The 27,697-nt window shown below is 39.7% G+C and overlaps 1 protein-coding gene and 1 pseudogene across 2 annotated transcripts in view; one reads left to right on the top strand and one right to left on the bottom strand.

Moving 5' to 3' along the window:
- Window positions 1-27,697, bottom strand: part of SND1 (staphylococcal nuclease and tudor domain containing 1) — a 438,879-nt gene that overhangs the window by 216,666 nt on the left and 194,516 nt on the right. The window lies entirely within an intron of this gene.
- On the top strand, window positions 14,834-16,210 carry LOC103883224 (annotated as a pseudogene). Its single transcript, XR_645392.2, has 2 exons — window positions 14,834-14,861; window positions 15,408-16,210. The product of XR_645392.2 is annotated as a CD2 antigen cytoplasmic tail-binding protein 2 pseudogene (transcript).

Here is a 27,697-nt window from a genome sequence, read left to right on the forward strand (position 1 = left end):
AAGAGGGAAGGACTCTGTCTTGCTCTGTCATCTCACCACTAGCTGAGTAGGAACTTAATGACATGTTTTCCACTTGAACACATAAATTTCTGTGAGGTTCCCTAACCCACCTGAAACCCAACGGTTAAAAAGGAGAAATGCAAGAGAATACTGGTGATGAAGTGAAGGTGGCTTCCAGGATACTGCCACTGGGTGAAGAATAAAAGCAAGTTTAGAAATATCCGTGAATGGCCTATTAAATGGTGGAATATATAAGAGATGAGTATCTTAAAATAAAGAACCTATCAATCTCTGGTTTTCAAAGATACCACTATATTCCAGCAAAGAGATCAATTTAGATGCTCTTAAGAATGAATGAACAAGGTAAATGTGAGGTAGGTCTGTTGTTGGTCAAAGATATATTCTCCTAGTTATTTTCTTTACATTTCTAACCAAATATGATGCCCCAACTACATTCATTTTCCTAATAGAAAAAAAAAATCGATCACAGACAGTAAACTTCTTACCAGTTAAAATAATTTCACATCTGCAGGTACCAAAAACATATTCAGCTTTTAGCTTAGCTTATTAGGTTTGTTTTCTAAAGCTTACAAAAGAGGAAACCAACATTCTAAAAAAGACAGTTCACCGCATGGCAGAGGTGTGTGTGTGTGTGTGTGTGTGTTTTTTTTTTTTTTTTTTTATTTAATTCTTTTTTTTGAGATGGAGTCTCACTCTGTCACCCAGGCTGGAGTACAGTGGCCAGATCTCGGCTCACAGCAAGCTCCGCCTCCCGGGTTCACGCCATTCTCCTGCCTCAGCCTCCCGAGTAGCTGGGACTACAGGCACCCGCCACCTCGCCCAGCTAGTTTTTTGTATTTTTTAGTAGAGATGGGGTTTCACCGTGTTAGCCAGGATGGTCTCGATCTCCTGACCTCGTGATCCACCCGTCTCGGCCTCCCAAAGTGCTGGGATTACAGGCTTGAGCCACCGTGCCCGGCCGTGTGTGTGTGTTTTAAAGAAGGTCTAATTAATGTAAGATATTGTGTCATATCAACATTTTAATAGGAAAAAAAATCCTCACCTAAATTATAAAAAATAGGTGAAGAGGGAGAAGAGCACAGCAAAACAAATGTATATGGCCAAACAGAAATGTTGGGAATAAACACTGATCAATGAATTCTCTATCATCCATACCAACAAAAGAAAGAAGTTACACATAGCATTGGTATTTATTCTTCAATACCAAAAGTCATGTAATCTTACGCACTTCCTTCAGCCCTCTCAGGCCAGAGAGCAGTTCTGAGCCTGTTTCACAAAAGCCTACATGGCACAGAGCAGGAATATAGAGCAGAGGATCTGGGCTCTAACTTCAGCTCTCTCTATAGCTGTTTCACCTCACGTAAATGTGCTAAGCCTGTGCCAGTTTCCATACCTTATTATAAAATGAGATGCTAGATCTAAATGCTCTATAAAATAGCTTCTAGCTCAGACATATTATAATGAATTTTCTTTTTGAGACAGGATCTCGCTTCGTTGCCCAGGCTGGAGTATGTGGCACAATCCTAGCTCACCACAGCCTTGAACTTCCGGGCTCAAGCAATCCTCCTGCCTCAGCCTCCTGATGAATTAGACTACAGGCGTGTACCACCACGCCTGGCTAATCTTTTTATTTTTTTATAGAGATGGGGTGTCACTATGCTGCCCAGGTTGGTCTCAAACTCCTGACCTCAGGCAATCTTCCTGCCTCGGTCTCCCAAAGTGTTGGGATTATAGGTTTGAGTCCCTCCTCCCAGCCTATAATTTAATTTTTAACATGAACTAGGATCTACTTATTAATAGTCATGAAGTGCACGTTCAATATAGATTCAAACTTCTATCCATATCTTTATAATGACACTTGATGATAATATTTGAGGCCAACAAGATTGTGTATCATTTCAATGAGCATTAAGCATACCTCACACATTTCTAGTTGTGGAGCACTATGGTAGCAGGAGGAATTTCATTATTTTCAGTGATAAGATACAGTTTTCTGCATCTTATCATTGAAAATAATGAAAAACCAAACACTCATCTTCACATTTACACACTGTCATGCACTGTATAATGATGTTTTGGTCAATGATGGAGCACATATATGCATATGGATCCCGTAAGATTATAATGGAGCTAAAAAATCTGCTATGGCCTAGAGACTGCGTAGTCATAGCCTGCAGCACAATGCATTACTCATATGTTTGCAGTGATGCTGGTAAAAACAAACCTACTGCACTATGAATCCTATAAAAGCATAGCCCATACAATTATGTACAGGCAGTAATGGTAATGGCTAACAATAATAAATGACTATGTTAATGGTACATGTATTTACTACCATACTTATTACTGTTATTTTAGAGTGCACACCTTCAACTTAAAGAAATTAACTGTAAAACAGCCTCAGGTAGGTCCTTCAAGGGTTATCCAGAAGAAGGTATTGTTATCATAGGAGATGACAGCCCCATCTACATTATTGCCCCTGAAAACCTTCCAGTGGGACAAGATGTAGAGGTGGAAGACAGTGATATGGATTATCCTGACTGTGTAGGTCTAGTCTAATGTGTATGTTTGTGTCTTAGTTTTCAACAAAGGAGTTTTAAAAAGTAAAATAAATAAATTTTAAAAATAGAAAAAAGTTTACAGAATAATGATATAAAAATATTTTTGTAGCTGTCTGATGTTTGTGTTTTAAGCTAAGTGTTATTACAAAGGAGTCAACGTTTTTTTTTTAATTAAGCATTATAAAATAAAAGTTATAGTAATCTAAGGTTTATTATTGAAAATGAAAACTTTTTAAAATCAATTTAATGTAGCCAAAGTGTATAGTTTATAAAGTCTACAGTAGTGTACACTAACGTCCTAGGCCTTCACATTCATTTCCTATTTCATCAATGATTCACCCAAAGCAACTTCCAGTCCTGCAAGCTCCATTCACAGTAAGTACCTTTTATACTCTAATTTTACTATACCTTTTCTATGTTTAGATGTTTACATACACAAATACATGCATTGTGTCATATAACTGCCTATAGTATTCAGTACAGCAACATGATGTACAGTTTTTAGTATAGGAACAACAGGCTATACCATACAGCGTCTGTGTGTAGTAGATGGCTATACCATCAGGGTTCGTGTGAGTACACTCCATGATGTTCAAACAATGACAATTGCCTAAGGACACATTTCTCAGAAGGTGTCCCAATTGTTAAGTAATGCATGGCTGTAGCTTGTTAAGTAGTATATTGGCCTATCAAGCTTATACTAGAAAAAGATAAGTAGCAGCAACATGTCAATAAAACCATTATGAGCTGTTTCTTGAGTGGTATGAGCTTGACAATATACTAAGGACCATAGGAGATTATTGCACAGTAAGTATTAAAAAGGCAGATGGAGTTGGTGACTACTACAGTCCTCTCACCAAAAAATTATTACTGAAAGAACCTTGACTGTAATTTCTTCTTCATTTTATAGGTGGCTAAACTGAGATCCAGAGATAGTAAGTAGTATTTAGTGATGGACAGGGGCTAGAACTCAGGTCTCAAGTCATAAAACAGGCATCCTTCCACCATGACAGCCTGTCTCCTGCATTCAATACACAGATTAGAAGTCAACCAGAACAAACTATGTTAAGGAGTGACTTACATGGATCTCAAGGGCATTATGCTAAATTTAAAAAGCCCATCTCACAGAATCACATATTATGATTCCATTTATGTAATGTTCATGAAATGACAAAACTATAGAGATGGAAAACAGTTGTCAGAGGGATGATGGGAAGGAAAAGGGGTAGAAGGGGTAGCACTAGGGAGACCTTTGTGATGACTGAATAATTTTCTACCTTCATTGGGATGGATGTGAATCGACAGTTGATAAAATGGCATAGAACTATACAAAGACGCTGTATCAATGTCAACTTCCTGGTTTTGATATTGTACTATAATTATATGAGATCTAACCACTGGTGGAAACTGGGTGAAAGGTACATGGGATGCACCTCTCTCTACTACCCTTGCCACTTCTGTGAATCTGTAATTACTTCCAAAAAAAAGTCAATGGGATTTTAACTTACTAAAAGGAGAGAAGAAAAGCACTAATGACTCTAAACTCCATTCTCACCTAGAATAATCAGAATAGTTCTCAACCAGAATAAATCTCTGAAGGTCAACGTAGACAAAACTTGTCACCATCCCTCTACTCCAAACTCTGTAATGGCTCCTGTCTCACTCAAAGCAAAGGCCAAGTACAGCCTACAAGTCTGCTGTCCCCATTCCCTTCTTCACTAACCCCATTTCCCACCACCCCTACCTTTGCTCCCTCTGCTCCAACCCTAAAGCCTTCTTTGCTATCCAGGACACTTGACCATAAGACCTCTGTCTCTAGCATTGCCTTTGCCTTCTGCTGCTTGCTTTTTCCCATCCTTCAGGTCCTTGCTCCTGACACCTTGCCACTGAGGCCTCCCTGACTCTTCCCTGGCTTCCCTACTAAAAAATTTCCCCCTCCTAGCCCTGGAATACCTCCCTCGACTCTTCCATAGCTTTATTTTTCTCTATAGCACTTTTCATCAACTATATATCTTCACTGTTTCTTCATCTGATTGCCCCCACTGGAATGTAAGCGCCGCACAAAATAGATCTCTCTATTATATTCACTGATTTATCCCCAGTGCAAAGAGCTGGAGCCTGGCAACGTCATGTACTCAACTTAGTAAATAATCTGTTGACTAGAGATGGAGGGAAAAAAAAAAAAAACCCCACAAACTAAAGTTAAAAAATAAAACAACCAAATAATGTTCGTGTGGCCTAAGAAAACAGGTGCAATTTGGAGATTACATGCGAATGAGGTTGAGTTTCACTTACATTTGGAAACATGAGATTTTAAATTCCAAGTCTGGCTTTAGTAAGATGAAACTTGAGAAAGACATTCACCTTTTAAGTCATATTTTCTGTTCTATCATACCAAGCAGACTAACTTGACCTGAAGGACCTCTAGGGTGGTAGACAAAGCTAAAGATCTAAATGATGCCACACAAGGCATCATCTGTGTTTCAGACCTTATCCAAGCTTAGAAATAAAGACATACCCCATGGGGAGCCATGGAAAGGACACGAGCATTTAACTCAAATACCCTCTATGAGGCAGAAAAGATATTACATACTGGGAATAAAATAGATATTTGTCACCTAGTGCTGTATGTGCTATGAGTCTTTTTTGTTGTTGCTGGCAGGGTCTGGTTCTGTTACCCAGGCTGGAGTGCGGTGGTGCAATCACAGTTCCCTGCAACCTCCACCTCCTGGGCTCAAGTGAGCCTCCCACTTCAGCCTCCTGAGTACCTGGGACTATGGGTGCATGCTGCTACACCTGGCTTTTTTTTTTCTTTTTAAAGTAGAGAAAAGGGTTTCACCATGTTGCCCATGCTGGACCTGAACTCTGGGGCTCAAGTGATTCACCTACCTTGGTCTCTCAAAGTGCTGGGCCACCGTGCTCTTTGCCACTGTGACTGGCCTACTATGAGTCTTATTATAAGTAAGCACCAAGTGCTGGGGGAAGACACACACAAGATGCACAATTCAGATTTTAGACAGGGTACCTACAGCAAAGCTTTCCTGAGAAATGAAGCTCTGAAGGATGAGTAAGAGCTAACCAGATGCTCTCTCCAGGTTAGAGAGCATACTAAGTTCAATAATAATGCATTTAACTTTTTTTTTTTTATATATAAAAGGAATGGTAAATGAGAACAGGGGAATGTAAATATAAACATGGAGAAGTGGGGAGGGGTCAGACCATGGCTTCGTATACTCCACTCGTAAGGCTGTGGAATGATTCTAAAACTCTGATGTGTGTTTCAAAAAGAGAATTAAAGCAGTAATGTAGAAAATAGATTGGAGGGCAGTAAGACTAGAAATAGAGAGGCTAGTAAAAAGAACTGCTGAGTTATTCTACGCTGACAGCATAAACCAGGCAGTGAGGAGAGACAGGATAGGATAAACCTGATATACCAATAGGTAATCATGTACTGGGAGTGAGGAGGAGACAAAGATGACACCACGATCTCTAGACTAAAAGACTATATAAATGGTGACACTGTCAAAAGACAGGATCATTTGAGTAAAGGAACAACAGTTGAATATAGGTGGGAAGCCTGCTAGAGACAGGGATAGGGAAGTCAGCAGCATCGCCATGAGATCACCCAGAGACTGAATAGTGGTAAGAAGAGGGACAAGGAGAGAAGCCTAGGAAGCACAAATATTTAAGGAGCCCTCAAAGCAGACTGAGAAAAAGTTATCAGAGTTTATAGAAGGAAATCCACAAAAGTGTGGTATACTGAAAAGATGGAAGAAAACAAGATTTTAAAAGATAAGTATTAAACACTCCAGAGAGGTCAAGTAAAAGTAAAGACTAAGAAGTGTCCTTGAGGGAAGTATTGGTGAATGACAGGGAAGGTTCAAAGTTAGAAGGTAAAGGAATGAATAGCAAATGGGACAGAATTAAAATGTCTTTTAATTCTTCTAATTAACTTGGCTATGAAGAGAAGACAAGAAGAAGAAAAGTAGATATAATAGGATAGAAGACTGAAGGACAATTAAAAATAAAATTAGTTAAAAAGAGAATAGCCAATAGCACAAAATCCCAAGGAGAACAAAAGAACTGGAATCCAGAGCATGTAGGCAGAACAATTAGTTTGGAAAGAAGAAGGTGAAACTGTCTACAGAGATGGGGAGGCAGGAGGTAAGAAAGCAAGCATAATAAGGAAGGCAAACTGGAAGCTGAGAGAACAAGAAGTTAAAGGCATTTTCCCGATAACCCTATATTTACTCCACAAAGTAAGAGGTAAGACTGCTGAGAGTGATGGGAAGAGATATAGTTGAGCAGGGGGGCTTGGTGGACAAAAATGGTCGAAGTCTAAAATAGCCATGGTAGTGAAATAACACCATTAAAACAGTATTTATGGAAAATTAATCCAGGAGTATAATGCAGGAAGATTTGAAGAGGGGGAAAACCTGCAGGTACAAAATGCTTGGATCTGCCTTGTTGAGTGCATGGAATGGAGGGATGGCAAGAGTAGAAGGAAAGAACTGATAAAAGAAATTCTTTAACATATAAATAACTAAATCACCATCTTCCTAATGAAACTGCTTTCTCTCAAAACCCCAAGGAACACCTAGGCAGGATAAAACGCCTTTAATTATTTCAGCTCCTGGTGGGAATCAAAGCTATTATTGATGGGCAGCCCCTAGCTTTTAGGTTTCCCAATCCAAAATGCTATACGCTTCTTGAACCATAGCTCATAATCCAACTTAGTAACTCATTAAATATGAATGACTATGCCTACTTAAAGCACATCTGGAATATTCCCTGTACAAGTGGTGATACATTTTAATGGTTGTCCAATCAACCTGACAGCTCTTCAAAATGAGTTGTCTAGGTTCTTGGCTTCTCTTCAAGCTCAGTGTGTCTGGCCGATATGAAAAGGAATAGACTCATTTGACAGGAGAAGAGTCTAATTTGGTGAGTACTAAAAAAGTTGGGTCTAGCCCATTGCTTAGGTTGTATTTTAATAAACTACACAGGTGATTCTTGGGCACACTGGAGTTTGAAACTTTCATTTTAATCAGCATTAGAGTTAAGCATGTTGGCTATAAAATGGGAGTAAGATACAAATGGAAATGAAAAGCAGGTATGTGGTAAATTGGGAAAAGATAAGGAGAAATGAAAAGTTGACAATCATCAGCACACAAAGGGTAGATAAAGTTATGATTTAACAAAATACCACATAAAATACCACAGTCTGGGTAACATAGTGATACCCTGTGTCTATAAAAAATAAATAAATAAAAATAAATAAATTAGCTGGGCATGATGGCATGCTACCCAGGAAGCTGAAGTAGGAGGATCCAGGAGGTCAAGGCTGCCATGAACCATGATCATGTCACTGCATTCCAGCCTGAGTGATAGGGCGAGACCTTGTCTCAAAAACAAAACAATAACAAAACCACAAAGGAGAAAAAAAAAATTACAGAATCAAGACAGTCCCTTAGAGAATGTGAAGCCAAAGGACTTAATTAAATCTTTTTTGTTTGTTTGTTTAATCTTGTACCAAAGATAAGGTATGGCACTTAGAAACAACACATCCAGTTCCTGCTTCTCATTTCATTTCTGGAGTTCATTTCCAAAGATGGACAAACAATGTTTTTGACATCTGTATGGCATCTTTCTTTGAAGAAAAACTGTGTGATACAATAATGCTCTGAGCCACATTTCCTAACCTACTTCCAATCTTGATCTTCCTAAATTAACCTCAAATTCTTTACAGATAGAAGGACAGAGATCCTGTAACTTAGTAAGGGCCATGGCTATGTCAACTATAGATAATTTGAGGGAACCCAGCATATGTGTAGATGCCCTCAGAGGGATACACTAATGTAATCATCAATAGTATTTCTCTCTCAATGGAATTCCTGCCTGACTGCTGAACTAGGTACAAGCTAATTTCCCCCATGGTGAATACTGCTGTTGAGATGCAGAACTCTCCACCATCTGTTACCCAGAATTAGCATAATGACAGATTATCTAATCCCTTACATAAATGGTGCTTCTATAACACCAGTTCACTCACATCCTCATTCATATGGTCTACCTCCACCCTATAAAAATTGGTCCTCCCATTCTCCTGGTGATGGATCTGGTCTGGAGTTTACCTCCAATCTTGCCAAAGAGTCCAGGTGCTTTGCCAATGAGAAGCTTTCCTAACCTAGTTTATTCAGGAGTGGGAATGCAGCTGTTATTCCAGATGCATCTGAAAAGGGGCACGCTGAAAATAAAGAAAAACTGTCTCTAGTAGACCAGCAAAATCCATAGTGCAGGGGAGTGCCTTCAATTAGATCACATTAAAAACTTTGACAATGTATACAAAGAAAAGGATTAGTCAGCACTGAACTGGTGAGAATGAAAAAAGGGAGAAAGACAACAGAAAGAAATCAGAAAATTAAATTGGCAGCAAAGTAATAAAATTCTAACAAGAAAGACTGCTGTTTTACAGATTCAGAAGTGTTCTAGATAGCAAGACTTAGGTAGCATTGAACAAAATACGAGAATCAGACACCCAGAAAAACAAGGACATGCTCACAAATTCAAATAACCAAGAGAGGAGCACCATCAGCAAGAAGTGGATGGATGGTTGCTGGTGTCACCAAACAGAAGTGGTGAACTGTTCTACCCCCAGTGACCAGTGTAGAGACAGCTCAATTGGAAGGAAGTGAGAAGCCATCAGATTGTATTGAAAACAATTTCCAGGCCGGGCGCGGTGGCTCAAGCCTGTAATCCCAGCACTTTGGGAGGCCGAGACGGGCGGATCACGAGGTCAGGAGATCGAGACCATCCTGGCTAACACAGTGAAACCCCGTCTCAAAAAAAAAAAAAAAAAAAAAGAAAAGAAAAGAAAACAATTTCCAAAACATGCTGTTTCCTCATAAACTGAGCCTTTGATAGGGGTCAAGAGAAAAAGATGACAAGAAAACGTGCTTGCATATAAAGAGCTACCTAATTTCCTGGGGTGGGAGGGTAGGGGAAGACTTAGAAAAATGGGAGAAGTTTCTTATTTATCCTAAATATCTAACCATTCAAATAAATTAAGTACTTATTTATAACATTTATACATCATTAAGTATACATTTCAGAAAAGTTTTGCTCAAGCTGCACTCTGTATGGGTGTATTCAACACCGGAGTATACACCATCAATAGAGACACTTTTTGAGGTACTTTTCTCTCACTTTGAAATTTTATCATTTGTCTTATAAGCATACCATATATACATATCTTCACAACATAACCTAGGACAGGGGCAGGCAAACTCTTCTCTAGTTTTTGGAGTTAAAGTTTTATGGGGACACCACACCCATTTGTTTGCACATCATCTATGGCTGCTTTACCACTACAAAGGCAGAGCTGAATAGCTGCAAGGGAGACCATATGACTCTCAAAGCTGAAAATATTTACTATCTGGCCCTTTGAAGAAAAGTTTGCCAACTTATACCTTAGAGCACTGCTCTTTAAGGTGAGCTTTAACAGGTTACTTTCCATGGTGCTTGTAATGAGGGGGTCACACTCACAGGAATAATTACTATATTTGTGTTAAAAAAAAAACTTAGCTATTGTTTTACGATTCTGGCAATATGACCTTCATATAGCACTGGTTAATTCATATGTTCAAAACAAAGTAACTAAGGGAGCATACTGTAATATGACAGCCTCTGAGAAGAGGTAAAGCAGCCATAGATGATGTGCAAACAAATGGGTGTGGTGTCCCCATAAAACTTTAACTCCAAAAACTGGAGAAGAGTTTGCCTGCTCCTGTCCTAGGTTATGTTGTGATGATATGAATATATGGTATACTCTAAGGATAAGGTGACTTCCTCTTTACTAAGCAGTAATTTTTTTTTAGGGAAGAAAGGCTATGGCATTTATTCAAGGTATTAATACTCTGGCCAAAAGACTCTACAGTAAATAAACTGGCACCTTGCTTCCACGGAACATTCATAATGCTTCCATTAAGAGTAAGGAATGCAACCAACACTGTCTTCTCCGCTTTTAAGAGCAGCAGGAGGTACAGAAAGAAGCTGTGTGGGATACTGGACTTGCTGTGCAGTGTTACCTCCTGAAGATTTTGTGGGGAAAAAATGAATTACTACATTTAGATACTGCCTGGCACACAGTAAGCATTATATATGTTATATATGTTGGCGGTCACTGTTGTTGTTATTAATTTTCATTATTAGCATGGGCCTAGTTACGTCATTCCTCCTGGACTCAGCTGCCTTGTTTGCAAAATGAGGAAGGTGGAATAGATAGTCCTATCGATGTCTTTCTACTAAAAAATTCTATGACTTTATCAGAAGAAAAAAAATCCAAAATACAGACATCAAGGGACATGTTCTCAAAGAAAGCATCTTTTAGGAAATAGTTGAAAAGGTGAAGTCTGACTTCACAAGTCCAGAGATCCAGGAGACGAAGCTGTCAGTGCAAATTCTTGCTTCAAATGCAACTGTGCTGGGAAGAGGTCACCCTGAGCTGATAAAGATATCGTGTTCACCTCTTCAGCAGCAGTGCACAGCCTGGGAGAGCACCCATCCATCCGCAACACTCTCAATCATACACGCCACTGCAGAGGCAAGATTCATGGCTTCAGCAACAGCCCAGTGTTATCCAATATGCATGAAACCAAAGTTTCCATCATTTCCAGTGATCAAAGGCCAGTGAGTGTTAAATCCCAGAATACCAGGATTAATGAAGAAGTCATTAAAAACCCAGCATTAAATCACTTCTGTAGCCAATGCCGAGAGTGATGTCTGTAATACATTACAAGGCTGATTTAAAAGAAACAAGTTCCAATTTAGAAATGAATTACCTGAATTTTTTTTAACTGGTTGGATGGCTATCACAGCAATTTTGTTATTACAGGGGAAAGAGAGAATGGGTAACTTATAAATTATGCTGCAAATGGTGAATTGTCCTAAGATCACAGGGCACTGGATTCCAGGGCAAAAAACCTCTTAGAGACATATTAAGAGGGAGACAAGACTCCTGGTAATCAAGTCAGAATTTCTTTTGTCCCCCAAAATATTCTAGGCGGGTAGGGTGCTGTTAACTTTTCATGCTTGGGAAATAAATTTGATCTAGAAAAGTTTTAGAATAACGACAGTCTGATTCTATTTCCACAGTCCCTGCCTTTAGCAGACTAGGAAGAGTGAATGCATTCTTCAGCTCCTGCTTTTGAAGCTGCCATACATAAAAAACATGTACTTTCTAGAAAAAGACCTCTTAGGTAGTGAAATCAAAGCTAAACTGCAGAAGGTGAGGGGAATAATGTGGGGATTACGTTCTAATCCACAATGAATAGTAATGTCTTATTGCTAGACATAATCTATCAATGTGAAAAAGTCTTCAACAAATGTGTTAAAGATGAAGCATAGTGCAAAACAAAAACATGGCACAAGTGGGCATGGCCATGCTCTGCCTATACACTCCATTCTTCCCCTGAGTTCCTAGATGGGAAAATCACAGCCTCCAGACTTTACTTACTGTTTTAGGTTATAGCATGGAATGCTGCACTGATTAAAAAACAAATAAGGCCAGGAGCGGTCGCTCACGCCTGTAATCCCAGCCCTTTGGGAGGCTGAGTCAGGTGGATCACCTAAGGTCAGGATCACCAGCCTGGCCAACATAGCAAAACCCTGTCTCTACTGAAAAATATAAAAAGTAGCTAGATGTGGTGATGGGCACCTGTAATCCTAGCTATTCAGGAGGCTGAGATAGGAGAATCACTTGAACCTGGGAGTCGCAGGTTGCAGTGAGCCAAGATAGTGCCACTGCATTCCAGCCTAGTCAACAGAGTGAGACTCTGTTTCAAAAAACAAAACAGAAAAACAAAACAAATGAATGACACCAGGTAGACAGGCGAAGAGCATCCCTTCACAAGCAATGATTCTCAGTCACACTCAACACACAAAATCTTAACAGTGCAAGGTGAGGTATAGAAAATATTTCCAATTCAAAGGATCCAAACCAAAATGGAAATACTCATTCCTAATTCTCCCTCTTCTCTGCCAACTCATGATACAATGATTTACATCTCTCCCTGAAAAGCAGCCTTGAAGGGTTATCTAAGACCAGGTCATATAATTCTTAAAATATTATGTTATAAACATGGATGATATTCAAGATATTTAACAATTGGCACTGGCTAGTTTGTTATACCTGTGCTTACTGGCTGAATAAAAGCCCCTTTTAGAAAGGTGTGAAAGAAAACAGCTAGGGTCATAAATGGGGTTATATCTAGAAGCACATCAACATAAAACAGCAAATCTACTCCAGCATATCAGTTTAGATTAAAGGCTGCCAAATAATTATACTTTGGTCATCAAAATACACATTATTAATTTCATATACATAGGCTATCCCCCAAAATAGAACACCATAAACTCTAGGGCTTCTTGGATATTTAATTTTGGGTTTCAGTCTTTATAAACCCACCAACTGACATTGAGCCTGAAAAATGATTATACTTGAATTTATTTCATCACCCCAAATATTTATGACTTGGAGATACACAAATATTTATTACTTGGAGATACAGTTTTGGTTAGCTAGCAATAAGAGAGACAACAAAAGAGATTAACACCTTTTACTGCCTAAGGATTCCTTCTAGGAAGGTGTTTTAAAACAACAGTAATAATAAACAGTCGCTGGCTAGATAAAATCGATGAATTTGAAAATCAGTTACAGATAGGGTTAAAAGGAATCTTACAGGTCCAAATTCACTATACTACTGTTTCACTACACCACTGCTCTCTCAGATAAGCAATTCAACTAAGGTCACATCAGTGGCGAATGGCAATCAGGCCACTGAGTTGATTGGTGGGGATTACTAAGAATTAACTATTTGGGTAAAATATGATTACATTAATGAAGAACAAGCACCTTAAGCAGACTTTTGTAAATCCAGACTTCCAAGAAAACCTAATCACCTAAAATCAAGAGCCTGGGAAGGAAGAGCTACAAAAGGGAAAATCTACAACTAGATGTTACAGCCAAAAGGAAACTTATGGCTTCATTGCTACTGCTTGTCTCACCCATAAACATTCCCACCAGTGAAATCCCCTCTACCAAGAATCTGAGAGGAGGTTTGAAGGAATTTTACATTACCAAGAAGACACATATTAAGGAAGCATAATGTTGACAGTACTGTTAATGCCACTTTCAAAAAAGACCAGCTAAGGGCCTTAGGAAAAGAGGTTAACTGACTTGCAAGGTCACACTTTAACCTGGAGGCAGAGCTAGAAATAACCATCTCCCCACTGGCCCCTCCACTGCTCTGCCATCATGTACCTTTTCCAAACAGAGTTGGTATTGAAGAAATTAACAGAGTTGTAAAAGTGATCTGAGAACATAAACATCTGTAAGGTCTTTCTTATTCCTCCTATTACCTGTATCTATGCTGCAGACTTAATCTGAGAGCAGAAAAGATTGTTGGTTTTGGCACCTCCTGTTTCCTTTAGACTCCGCTTCTCAGTGGTTAACAATATTGGGTGCACACCAGAATCACCACTTAAAACACTAATGCCAGACCCCACCCCAGACAAATAAAGCAAGAACCTCTAGGGGTGAAGATTTACACTGATAAAACACCATGCATCAGTACTTAGATTTTAAATTTGGGTGTCACCATTTTTTGTAAGTACTCCAGGTGATTCTATCAAGTTCTGTGAAAAACTACCCAGACAGAAAACTTCAGCTAATATTACTCTCCTCAAGAAATCAAGGGCCAAGAATGATGTAATACAACCTAAGGCCCCAGAATCATAAATGTGTCATATCACCTGGCCTTCCCAAAGAACAAGGTCCTGAGAATTCTGGGAAGGGAATAGAGCAAACTTTAGTATTATTTCAGGAACAGCAAACTCATTCCTACTGGTTCTATTTAGGTCACAGGAAGCCAACCAATCAGTCGTGGTAGCAACCAGAGAGAAGATTCCTCCTTTTTGTCTCTGCAGAATAGAACTGCCAACTGGCCATGCTGTACTTCCTAGGCAGCTGTGATGACAAGAGCCCCTGCAAAACGTAGACATCGTGTAGGGGTGGGGAAGGGTGGCTCTCTGCCTCTCTGGGAAACAAGGACAAATAAGCTAACTTGTGGTCATTATGACAAAACCAAGCCTACATACCCAGTTTATTATTGGCTTGACATTAAACATCAATTAACAACAAAACAAAATCGCCCACCCATGCAAACACATATCCCAAAACAGAAAATTACATAATGGCATCTGGAATGATCTGCTCTGACAGTAAGAGCAGAACCAGTCAAACCAACGAGGTCTAGAAAGGTCCAAAATGGAGAGAGGCAGCCCCAGAGAGTCATTTTCACATCCCCTATAGTTTATGTAAATGCAGGTATACATAAACAACATTTTGTTCAGAGGAAGAAACTGAAGTAATAGTCTAGATTCTAGAAGACTATCATCCTACTCAGAGAAACACTAAACCATGCTAATTGGAAGTATAACTCTATGTTCTCCTACCAAACCTAATTATTCTAGATAAGAACAGATTTGTCAGAAGAAACTTGTTTTAGCACATGTTGCTTTTTAGGGTAGAGGGTCAAAATAAGTTTTATTTCACAGTGGTCAGAAAGGAAAAAGACGTCCAGGAAGAGGAATCCCACTACCTGTCCATTATGGTTTATGGCCCACATACCAGCCAGCTGGCATCACAGGAGCAGGAGAGTGGTGTTTTTGTTCCCCAGAGTCCATTAGCAACTGGACCAAACCCAATGTCACTGTTGCTAAGGTCCAGATTGTGGCAGCTGCTTTAGATTTGCATTGCATAAACAGAGTACAGAACTTCTGCAGGTAAAAGCTCTAGAAATGAGATCCCATGCCAGGCCTCAGACTTGGAAGAGGAAGACAGCTTGGGCCAGACCCCAGTGAGTGCCCAAGCCCTCTTGGAGGGACTTTTGGAGCTCCTACTGTCTAGAGAGACAGTGGTTGGGGCACTGAGGCATCTGGGGGCCCAAGAAGAGGCAAAGGGAGCAGCAAGGGGCCCAGGTGACCAAGTTCCCCACAGCACCTGGATCGGCTCTCCGAGTTGGCTGACCAGATGGTGGCCCGGGGCAACCTTGGCAGGCACCAGGAAATGAGGGAACAGTTGGCCATGCGGCTGAAGGGTTTGGAGTGCCAGGCCCTAGGGACCCCACAATCCCACATCCCCACGCTCCCTGGACATGTTCACTGAGGAAGTGGTGGAGAGGGAACTGGAGACCCCAACCCCTACCCAGAAAGAAGAAGCAGAGTTGCCACGAGATGGTCTGGTGGATGTGATGTGGGAATATAAGTGGGTGAACCTGGGGGATGCCAAGCTGCATGGGGCCTTCACCAGCGCCCAGATGCAGACCTGGATGAGTGAAGGCTACTTTCCTGATGGTGTTTATTGCTGGAAGCTGGACCCCCTTGGTGGTCAGTTCTACAACTCTAAATGCATTGACTTTGACCTCTACACCTGAGCCTGCTGGGGGCCGAGTTTGGTGGGCCCTCCTTTCCTGAACTTTGTGGAGGAAGTCCAAGTGTCTCAGGCAGTGAGGAAATTGGAGGCCATTTTTCAGTCAATTTCCTTTTCCCAGTAAAAGCCTTTAGTTGTGGGGCCTTGGCTGTGCTAATGGCCAGAAGCGAGGGAACTTCTCCACAGCTCCTTTGGATTCGCCTTGATCCCTGAGTGTTCGCTTCTATGAAAATCCTCCTTGGAGGTGCCTGTCGGGGTCCTGTGGCCTCCCTGCCTGGGCTCTGCTTGCCAAGTAAACACCCCCAACTGTGCTACCAAAAAAAAAAAAAAAAAAGGAAAGACTCCACTTACAAAACTAACTGAAAACAAAAATACATTAAAAAAAAAAAAGTGTTGACATTTTTCCTAAGAATTGGAAACTAGAATATTTTTTAACTTACTGATTCATAGTTCTAGTACAAGCAATAAACAAGTCCAGCAAAAGTTTAAGGGCTTTGAAATTCTCTCCTTCTCTTTGGAAAGGAAGGGGTATTTTTGGTTCCTTGCTTTGAAAGACAATAAACCACTACAAAGACTCTGTGGTCAACCTTCACTCAATGATCTGATCTTTCCACAGCTGCAGAGGGTGCTAAGTGACACAAGAAGCAATATAAACATTTCAGAGGGAAATTTCTGAAAAAGTGGTGACAGGAATAAATGAATTGTTTAGTTGCTTCTTGGTGTAAAAAAAAGAAAAGGTGATTTTGTAGTCAATGACTAAATGATCCCTTTTTCACTGGGAAGGAAGAAGGATGTAACATAGTTCCCATTGCTACTGACCTAATGCGTGATGGCTTATAAACCACATTTTGAACACAATAGCTGCCCACATTAAAGCAACAGTCTGCTGAATACCAGTTTATATGTAAGCAGATATATTAGAAATTCATAAGACTCCATGTAAAACCAACAATGGAAACCTGATAGAACAGCCCACCTCCCTTTATGAAGTTAATGCTCTTAAACATCTCCCAATCCTAACATACATACTCACCTCCAAGATCACAGTATTTGCTAAATCCTTCCAAGTTCCTTTTGTTTCCCTATTTAAAACACATTTTCACTAAAGGCAGAAAAATTAACCAAGGTATCACAGCAGGAAGGGCCATTCTAAAAGCTCCATGGACTATGGCTTTGAGTAAGCCTTTTCAGGTGGTGATAGAGTAAAAACATTTCCAAAAACACTAATTTGGTAGCCCTGTGCCTTTTCATCACCTCAGATAAACAGGTAAAGTAGATAGCTAGCTTACTAGCTAGAGCAAGCATACCCAGGGAAGTAGCTGGCTAGCACACCTCTTGATTTGAAAGGTATCCAATATACTGTTTTTATTAAAGAATAAATTGTGTACCTACCAAATGGTAAATATGTGTTAAGCTTCTTGAAATATTAAGCATTACTCATGCATATCCATTACTTCTACCTCTATGCAAGTACTTACCTTAAGGAAACATAGTATACATTCAATACTTAGGGGGAAAATGAATGCAATTCACCATCAAGAAAACTGAAAAAGTGATGTGAGGAGACTAATACAAACCAAAGTGCCTCCAACGGAACAATAAAATGGCCTAGTACCAGAGTCCTCAACCATAATCCAATGAGGCATTTTGTTTTGTTTTGTAAATTAAACCTTGGGTAGCTACTACTTACTAAATTCATCCTTAAAAGAATCTGTTGGGTAGCAATAACATTAGTGGATGAGTTGGCCACAGGGAGTGTGATGAAGAAAAAGAGAACAGAATATAAAATCAAATTTGAGCTTAAAGAAATAGCTGGACATGTGAGAGAGAAGTGGGAAAGAGGACGGAGAAAAGATGGAAGAGACTATTAGATTTAAAAATTAGGTCAATAGTGAGCAGCTCCCTGGAGGGCTTAAGGCTCACTTAAGTATTTGTTATGTCTTAGTCACTATGCTAAACATTTAAAATGCAGTATCACCTATAATCCCCACAATATCCTTATGAGGTATACTATTATTATCTCTAACTGATAGCTGGAAAAACAACAACAACAACAACTAAGGCCCATGATTACATGGTATCTAATAGTAGAGCTGAGTTTTTTTTTTTTTACCTGAGACCCATTTACTTCCAAACTCTACATTTAAAAAAGTATCCAGGCCAGTGCAGTGGCTCATGATGTAATCCCAGCACTTTGGGAGGCCAAGGTGGGAGGATTGCTTGAGCCCAGGAGTTCGAGACCAGCCTGAGCAACATGGCTAAACCTCGTCTCTACAAAAATAAGCCAGGCAGGGTGGCATTCAGCAGTGGTCCTAGCGGTGGGAGGATCACCTAAGCCCACAGAGATTGAGGCTGCAGTGAGCCATGACTGTACCACAGCACTCCAGCATGGGTGACAGAGTGAGACCCTGTCTCAAAAAAACAATTCCATAGAATCTAAATATCAACAATAGTTTGCCTTAGACTTCCTCTCAACCTTATGCCAAGTGGTCCAAGTTTTTCTGCTTCTAAATTTTATATTCTTTAAAAAAAAAAAAAAAAAAAAAAGCACTCAGCACTCAAAAGAAGTACCCCCAAAATAGGAGTTATTATATAACAGGCAATTTCCCCCTATTTTCTTTTGAAAATGTTACTACAATTTTTATTACTTTTTAAAAGATCACTCAGAATTAAAGGAAGCAAATCCCTTTTAAGCAGAATCACTACTGTGAGTTACAAGAATCTATAAAAACTCTGTTCCTATTCCCCTTAACACTGAGTGCTGTGCTGACCACAGGAATTATAAAGAGAAGGGGGCTGAGAAATGGCATAGAAAAGACCCATAAGTTTTGCTTATTGGTAGCCATGTCAAATGCCCCCTCTCCTTACCACATCAATGGCACTACAAAGAAAAAGAAAGAAAGAAAGAAAGAAAGAAAGAAAGAAAGAAAGAAAGAAAGAAAGAAAGAAAGAGAGAGAAAGAGAGAGAGAGAGAGAGAAAGAAAAGAGAAAAGAAAAAAAAAGAAAAGAGAGAGAATGCTAGCGGGAGGTCAGCAAGATCAGATACTGAGAAAAGAATAAAGCCCTGGCCAGAGTGGTGGCTCACACCTGTAATCCCAGCACTTTGGGAGGCTAAGGCAGGCAGATCACTTGAGGTCAGGAGTTCAAGACCAGCCTGGCCAACGTGGCAAAACCCCATCTCTACTAAAAATACAAAAATTAGCCAGGCATGGTGGTGGGCATCTGTAATCCCAGCTACTCAGGAGGCTGAGACAGGAGAATCGCTTGAACCTGGGAGACAGAGGTTGCCGTGAGCTGAGATCACACCCCTGCACTCCAGCCTGGGCAACGGAGTGAGACTCTATCTCAAAACAAAACAAAACAAAACACGAACAAAGCCCTAATGATGCTAGAAAACAAGAATGTGTGTTAGCAGCACATCAGAAAGTTTGCAAACCCTGAAAGGCAGAAAGCAGATGGGGTCAGACTAGTGGAGAAATGGTAGCACAAATAGTAAGAAGTAAGAGCACTCCAAGGGCCTTTATCAATAAATACAAAGCAACCCAGTGAGTAGGCTTTAGGGTCATCATCGGAGTAATGAATTAGAAACCACACTCAGAAGAGCTTGGCCAGTCAGCCAGAATCTCCTCTACTTCAATGTTTTTATTTAGGGCAGCCTTCAAGGAAGTCCGCCTCTGATACTACCTGCCTACCTACTCACTTTTGTGACGAAGCTGTCCAAGAGAAGTAGACTTACTTAACTGCAGAGAAACACCATGTCTACCCCAAGTAGTAAAGTTGTTCCTTCATAAATGCAGATGAAACTTTACAAATATTTAAGGATTTATCAAAGAAAAAGAACAAAATAAAGACAACATTTAATCTAAGAGGAAACAGATAATTCAGACAACAGAAGAGGGTGTCATTTCTTTTTTTTCTTCTTTTTTTTGAGACCGAGTCTCGTTCTTTCGCCCAGGCTAGAGTACAGTGGCGTGTTCTTGGCTCACTGCAACTTCCGACTCCTGGGTTTGAGTGATTATCCCACCTCAGCCTCTCGAGCAGCTGGGACTATAGGCGTGTGGCACCACACCCAGCTAATTTTTGTATTTTTTTAGTAGAGACGAGGTTTCACCACGTTTGGCAGGCTGGTCTTGAACTCCTGACCTCAGGTGATACGCCTGCCTCAGCCTCCCAAAGTGCTGGGACTACAGGCATGAGTCACCGCACCCAGCTTTCTTTTTCTTTTCTTTCTTCTTTTTTTTTGTTTTTTGAGAGGGAGTGTCACTTTGTCACCTAGGCTGAAGTACAGTGGTATGATCTCAGCTCACAGCAACCTCTCCCTCCAGGGTTCAAGAGATTCTCCTGCCTCAGCCTCCCAAGTAACTGAGATTACAGGTGTCCACACCCCACTAATTTTCCTATTTTTAGTACAGATGGGGTTTCATCATATTGGCTAGGCTGGTCTGAATTCCTGGCCTCAAGTGATCTGCCCGCCTCAGCCTCCCAAAGTGCTGGGATTACAGTTGTGAGCCATCTCGCCCAGCCTTTTTTTTTGGAGACCGAGTCTTGCTCTGCTGCCCAGGCTGGAGTGCAGTGGCACAATCTTGGCTCACTGCAACCTCCATCTCTGGGGTTCAAGCGATTCTCATGCCTCAGCCTTCTGAGTAGCTAACAGACATGCATCACTACACTCAGCTAATTTTTTTGTATTTTTAATTTCAGACAGGGGTTTTGCCATGTTGCCCAGGCTGGATTCGAACTCCTGGGCTGAAGTGATCTATCCACCTCTACCTCCTTAAGTGCTGGGATTATAGGTGTCAGCCACTGCTCCCAGCCAAGGCTGTTATTTCTTTTAATTTTAAATGTTCTCTGAGATATTAGAGACAAATTGTATTCACAAACTAAGAACAGGGTGCTATTAAGACAGAACAATTAAAGAACAAAAATTTAAATATAAATGCTGAAAGAAAAATCAATAAAATGGGCTAGATTAAAAGAACAGTCTGTAAATTTTATCAGCATAGAAATAATTTCAGTTTTAGAATTACCAATATATTCATGATGCCTAATACAGTCCTTAGTACATACCAAGCATTCCACTAATACTTGATAAATGAACTAATGAGTGAGTGGCTAAATGAATAAGTGATATGAATAAATAAACAAGAGTGTGGATGAATGAAAATAAGTCAATACGCATGGCTGGCCAGCTGTCTGGCTAAGCATATAACCTGGAAGATCAAGTTGAAGACATCTCCTTGAATATAGAACAAAAAATGCAAAGGAAGTTTTAAAATATTTAGAGAAACATTACAACAAGACATGAAGCAAAAGTTACAACATAAATAGATTTGGAGAAAAGCCTCATTCTCTTCTGGGTTCTCCACGGTATGCTTTGGGAAACTGACAAGGGGGAGCTTCCCAAGGATCAGTGCAGTAAATATTCAAGTCATCCATCCACAATCCGGCATTCAACTCAACTGATAGTATAAAAAGCAAAAAGGGGAAAATAAGAAGCTCTCACATACTTCAGTAAAGGATTGTGCTGATTTGCAGGATTCAAGGGTGCCATTATGAAAAGCTAAACTGAACTTCCATCTAGAAATGATGGTAATAAAGTAATCTGAAACCACATTTTTAAGGGAATGAGACTTGGCAGTATGAGGTTGCCATTGATAGCCAGCCACAAAATATCTGAACAAAAGAGACAGATTTGTCTGAAACTCAACAATATTTTCCTGACTGTAATCCCAAACCCTGTGCAACAGCCAAGTTCCTTCTTACAGTGTTTTATGGGACAAGTATCTTAAAATGATTGCTATGCTTGAGCTGGCAGAGGACAGGCCTAGTTATTCAACTACTTCTTTCTCAAGTATTGTTAACTAAATGCCACAGAGGTTTCTGATGTCCTCAGAATGGATAACGCACGCTTCTACTACTCAACACAGGAAAAGCAGCACAATTATATTAACCAAGCAGCCTATGATTTCCAGAAAACAATCTAAACTGCTCTTTTTGGGAAGGGGGAAGGTTTGGGTTGAGTTGGTTAGTGGTTTGTTTCTGATTTAAGTGGAAAAAAACAACAACCCTCATTCTAGTGTCTTGTGTTCCTTCAAAGCAGGGGAGGAAGGGGGCTCAGTAGTCCTTTTCATTGACTATAATAAAGTGTAAGACATCAATCTGTGGGGAAAAAGGGTTGACTATAATGCAGACCCTACCTCCCGGCAGAGCCACTGTCATTATTAACACTGTCACCGTACTTTCTCAAGTGCTGAAAAGCAACTTCTGGATGTTGTGGGCCTCTCTGAGTAAGACGACTAGGCCAGAAAAGAGCGATTCAAGAGGCTGCTTTTGCCCAAGTATAGCTTGAAAGTCAGGTATTAGTAATATGTTTTAAGAATTGAAAACTCTCAGAGAGAGGAGGTTTGGCTGACAGTGAAAAACCTCAAAGCTATAGAACTGTAGTCAGAAAAGCTGGGGGCTGTATGACACTTATTCCTACTGTGACTGAGAAAAACCAAACTAGGATTAAAAAAGGATTATTCTAGTGGAGTAAGGATAAGACCTAACCTAATGCTTCAGTCACTAATAGAACAGCTGGGAGAAAAAAAGTATCCCTGCAAATTAGAACCCAAGAAAAAACAAAAGCAAAGGCAGTCTTTTCTTTGCAAATTTAATAGTCTGGTTCATACAAATACAATAAAGGTAAGCTCTATCCACGAAGACTCTAAATAGACAGAAAGGATGTTCATAAAGATGGTCTTGAAACTGCTGCATGGCAACCATTAGGGGAAAGAGGTTATCTAAGATGTCCCAAGCCCCCACAGAACTTGGACAGTACCTCTGGTAGCAAGGTCTCATGCTCTGACAGGCATCAAGGCAGGCGGCAGGGGTGATGCATGCATCAAGAAAGAAGAGCAATGCAGGGAAGCAGCAGAATGAAAATATGAGAAAAAATAAACAGAAAAAACAAAGTCACCTGTCTAAAAAGAGGTGACCTTGTGCAGAAAACAAACAGGACTTTTCATTTGCTCACCTTTCATAGTTCCTCTGTGCCATTCTTTAACTTTCACAAAATGAGCCATGTGTATTGTTTCCTATCATCCTGAAATACTTCACATAATGGGAAACAATAGGGAAGTGCCTTAGTGACTGTATCTTCTGGATATGTGACAGTTTTCATGGTTGAGGGGTGAGGTGATGGTGAAAATGACTGTGTGTATGTGTGCGGCTTACCCTAGTTATATTTTGTAGATGTCCCTTTCTAAATGTGAACACATTTTCTTCTAACACTTTTCTTTGAAAATGTGATATGCAGAAAGGCATGAGCAAGGAGTTAATAGATTCTAAGGGTTTGCCAAATTGGAGCTCAAAGTAATTGGGAAGTCCAGCACAGGGAAAGGTCACCTCGGAAAATCTCACTCTTCAAGAAGGCTCTGGCAAGAACGAAAGAAGGAGATTTTAATCACTGCAGCTAATTACATAGACGACTAAATCACAAGAAGAGTTATTTAAGTGTCTTAAATACAATAAAAAGTAATTAACAGGAAGCGCCATCTTGACAGCTTCATGTCACAAACCAGGCCTAAAACGATCAGCTAATTCCCAACCCAGGAGCCAGAGAATGAGAAAAGACTCAAAATTTGATCTTTTTATTTTTTTATTTAAACAGTTTTGATTAACAGATAACAATTCTTGCCAACTCCACAGTGAAGTTAATCAAGAAAAAAATTTCAATCTATTAGAGGAATGATGAACCTTGTTTTCATTGATTCCTCAGGGGGAACAGATAGGAAGCCTATGTCACACCAGCAAGGCCCTGCCAGCATCCTATGATGCGACTCCTTCCCATACATGGAGAAGAAAAAAGGATTAGAATGAACCCTATTGAAGATACAGACAATTCACACTCTCTGCAAGTGAAATGCATCTAAACTTCAGCTCTGAAATAACCCTTTAAGAGATACCATCTCATCTACCTCTTTCTTCTCAGTCCCCTAAAATCACTAGTTTCAGAGAAGCTCTTCTGTAGTTACAGAAGTCTGCTATTCTCTTTAATAACAGGAAAGCCACTAGGTGCTGTGAAGGCCTAAATGTAGGTGTATAAGCTCACAGATTGCGACAAACATAATTTAGACAGGATTTCTTCTTAATTTCACATTTCTTCAAGACTGAACAGAGTGCACTTTTCAGAGGCCATGCAAGCCACAGATGCTGTCTTTACTAACCCTTCCCTTAACTGACTTGCACATTCTATGACCTCAGCATAAGGTACTGGCAGATGCCAGTGAGAGTGACTGAGAGCCACTGTACAACACCTGAGCATTTCGGTCCCAAAGAGATGAGCCATTTGTTTTTGTACCCAAATCTAGTTTACACTGGTTGTGCTTGTTGTTTTAATTACATACTTCATTAAATATCATTGAAATATAAGCACACAAAGAGTGTGTATTTACTAAAACACTCACAAGCACACAAAGAGTGTGTATTTACTAAAACTCTCACCACAGGGGCAGCTCAACCCAGTTCAACTCTATTGTTTCAGCACCGTTTAAGTTGTCTTGCAGATGCAGCAGAGCACAAATTGCAAATCATGGAGACAGGGCATGTGCAGCAGAAAAAGGTTTTACCTCCTATAACACTCAGAACCAATATTTCCTCCCTGTGGAAACAAGAAGGCCAGGACAAGACCAAAACCTGAGTACCAGAATCCTTTTAGAAGTAAAGGGTCAGTTATCCAGAAAGATCGGGTGCTAAAATCCACCATTCCATATCTTATCCTAAATGGCCAAGCTTAAAGTCCTCCAGTTAAACCTGCCCTCCCAGCACCTCTGCACACCAAATTCCCCTCCGTAACCCATAAAAGTTTGACCTAACACCCAGATTGGGAAGACAGAATTGAGTCCTGCCTCCTGTCTCCTTGCCAGCTGACCTCACAATAAAGCCCTTTCTTTTCCCAAAAACCAGTGCCATATTATTGGCATCTAGGCCCTTCGGGCAGTGAGCCCATTGCTCGATAACACATGTTTAAAAAAATTTAATAAAGAGGAAAGGCTTTAAAGTAGCTGCAAAATAAATATGTGTGGGACAACTGTAACAGATGAGGGGGATGTAAATCACAAAAATATAAGGTTCTATAATTAGTGTTTTTCAAGTCCTCATTTCAAACAGGAAGTTATGCAATTCAACAAGATATCAAATAGGTGGTCCATGCTGCCCAGACAGCAAAGATTTACAAATACGTACACATTTTTATGTTTAAAATGAAAATAAAGTATTTACGATGTAGTGTTTTTTAAAAAAGACTCTTCTCTGGCTAATGTTTATAAATCACCATTAAGTAAGATAAAAGGCTCTTAGTAGTATAACTTAATTCTGAAAATAAGCTAAATAGTTGGAGATTCTTATTTTATCAATACCTCAACTTTTCTATAACATTAATGGAGTTTCTTTTTTGAGACAAAGTCTCACTCTGTTGCCCAGGCTGGAGTGCAGTGGCATGTTCTCGGCTCACTGCAACCCCTGCCTCTGGGGTTCAAGCAATTCTCATGCCTCAGCCTCCCAAGTAGCTAGGATTACAGGCGCCTGCCACCATGCTCAGCTAATTTTTTTTTTTTTTCTTTTTTTTTTAGTAAAGACAAGGTTTCACCATGTTGGTCAGAGAGCTCTCAAACTCCTGATCTCAGGTGATCCAGCCACCTGGGCCTCCTAAAGTGCTGGGATTACAGGCGTGAGCCACTGCACCTGGCCAAGATTTTTTAAAGTATAGAAAATTCAGAAAAAAAAAGGACAAATAAAAACAAAAATAAAGTAAAAGGAAAATAAACAGAAGTGGTGGCTAAGATTAGAACACAGAATGTGTGCAGCTAGGTCTATTTGCTAGAGATGGCCTCTCTGACAGTGAGCTTCCAATTATCAAATAAAAGAATAAAATTATCTGGGAGTCTCTCTGAATCTGCTGTGATTCTGGGGGCTGCATGATAAAGAAAAATATAAAAACAGAATGAAATGATCAGTTATAAGTTTTACAGTACTGATTAGATAAAAACAAACCTGTGGTCATGCCTTAGATGCTACTAACATCCAAGTTATGCTTCATAAAGGAACAGTTTGCAATACAGTTAACAAATCACTCAACAAATTCATTGAGTTCCTACCATATGCTAGATACTAGAGCTACAACAGGGAATAAGACACAAAATTCCCCATCTTCAGGGACACAACAGTCTAATGAAGGATGGTTTCAGTATCAGTAAATTCCTTACATTTCTCCTGTTTGCAGCCTACCCATTTAACCACAAAGTATAATTCAGGATGAACAACCCTATGAAGAAACTCATAATGCTTTCCAGGTACCTGCCAGGCTGGTCTAATCCAAGGAGACAATTTAAGTATCTAGAAGAGTACCTGTAAAATTCTTCTAAACTTGTACATGCTTCTAAACTTCTAAAAAATTTACTATGGGAAATCACAAAGAAAATAATATTTCATACAATCCAATTACAAGAACTGGGAAGCAGAAAATTCAAGTTCATCATCTCTGGCACAAACCTGGAGTATAGACATTGTAGGTTGTCAATTAAGACCAACCAACCTGTGTTGTTAAACAGTCACCAGAGTTGACACCTTCTTACAAGGACTCAAGAATGTAACAGAAACCCAGACTGGAATAGACAGCTACCCCATATTTGCAGAGAGGAAAGCTGAAAGAGTAATCTCTGTCAAAGCCAAAATAAACACAGTGGAAATCTCAAGGTTTTAAGGCACAAAGCATGGCCACAACACTCTACTCTGTAAAGTATTTAAAATTATCTGTCTCGAATTGTCTTAAAAATAAAAAGATTACTATAAAATACTCCCTGAATATCTCATTTTAAGCAGTGTAAACTTATTTTTTAAATATTCTTCAGTGGTAACTAAATGAGATAATCCATTCTAATAGAATGTTAAATACTTGTGGAGGCCACCTGCCAAAAAAAAAGACATGTGGTTTTGTACAACGGTGAAGTTGTTTTCACAAGTACTTAAAAGCAGCAGTATCTATAGAGATGGCTTTCTGTGACAGTAAAAATATTTAGATAGAATACTAAGATTCCAGGTCTCTACAGTAGGGAAGCAGACAACTGACTCCTAGGAAGCAGTAACAAATTGGTAATAAATAAGCTATTGTAATTTATACAGATAGAAGAATGACCAAAATATGTCCTAGTTTTTCCCAGTTCAAAAATATTACTTGATTTGTCAAGAACCTGCTTCTAACAAAACCTGTGATGGTGTAAAGGTAAACATCAAATGCCTATACTGAGCACCTCCTGGCAAAGATGAAACCTCCAATTGTTATGTGAACATTAACAATATTAATAAATATAGGATCAGTAGCAGTGGCTAAAAATAGTCATTTCCAAATGTGAAAGCACGAATGAGGGGAAAGAGGCTCCTGTTAGGAGACTTTCATGAAGCTAAGCAGCTACAAAACGCTCATTCCTTTCAGAGGCCTACAATAGCTTGGAGGTACTTCTCCTAAGTGGCTTCACTGTACTTTCAGTAACACAATCCTTGTTTTGATGACAAACCTATCCTTTTTCTTCCCCACCAATATGCCCCCTTAAAAAAAATGAAAAATAACAGTTTGGTAATGAATAGCATA

The sequence above is a fragment of the Papio anubis genome, chromosome 4 (genome assembly GCF_008728515.1).
Source record: "Papio anubis isolate 15944 chromosome 4, Panubis1.0, whole genome shotgun sequence".
Lineage (NCBI taxonomy): Eukaryota > Metazoa > Chordata > Mammalia > Primates > Cercopithecidae > Papio > Papio anubis.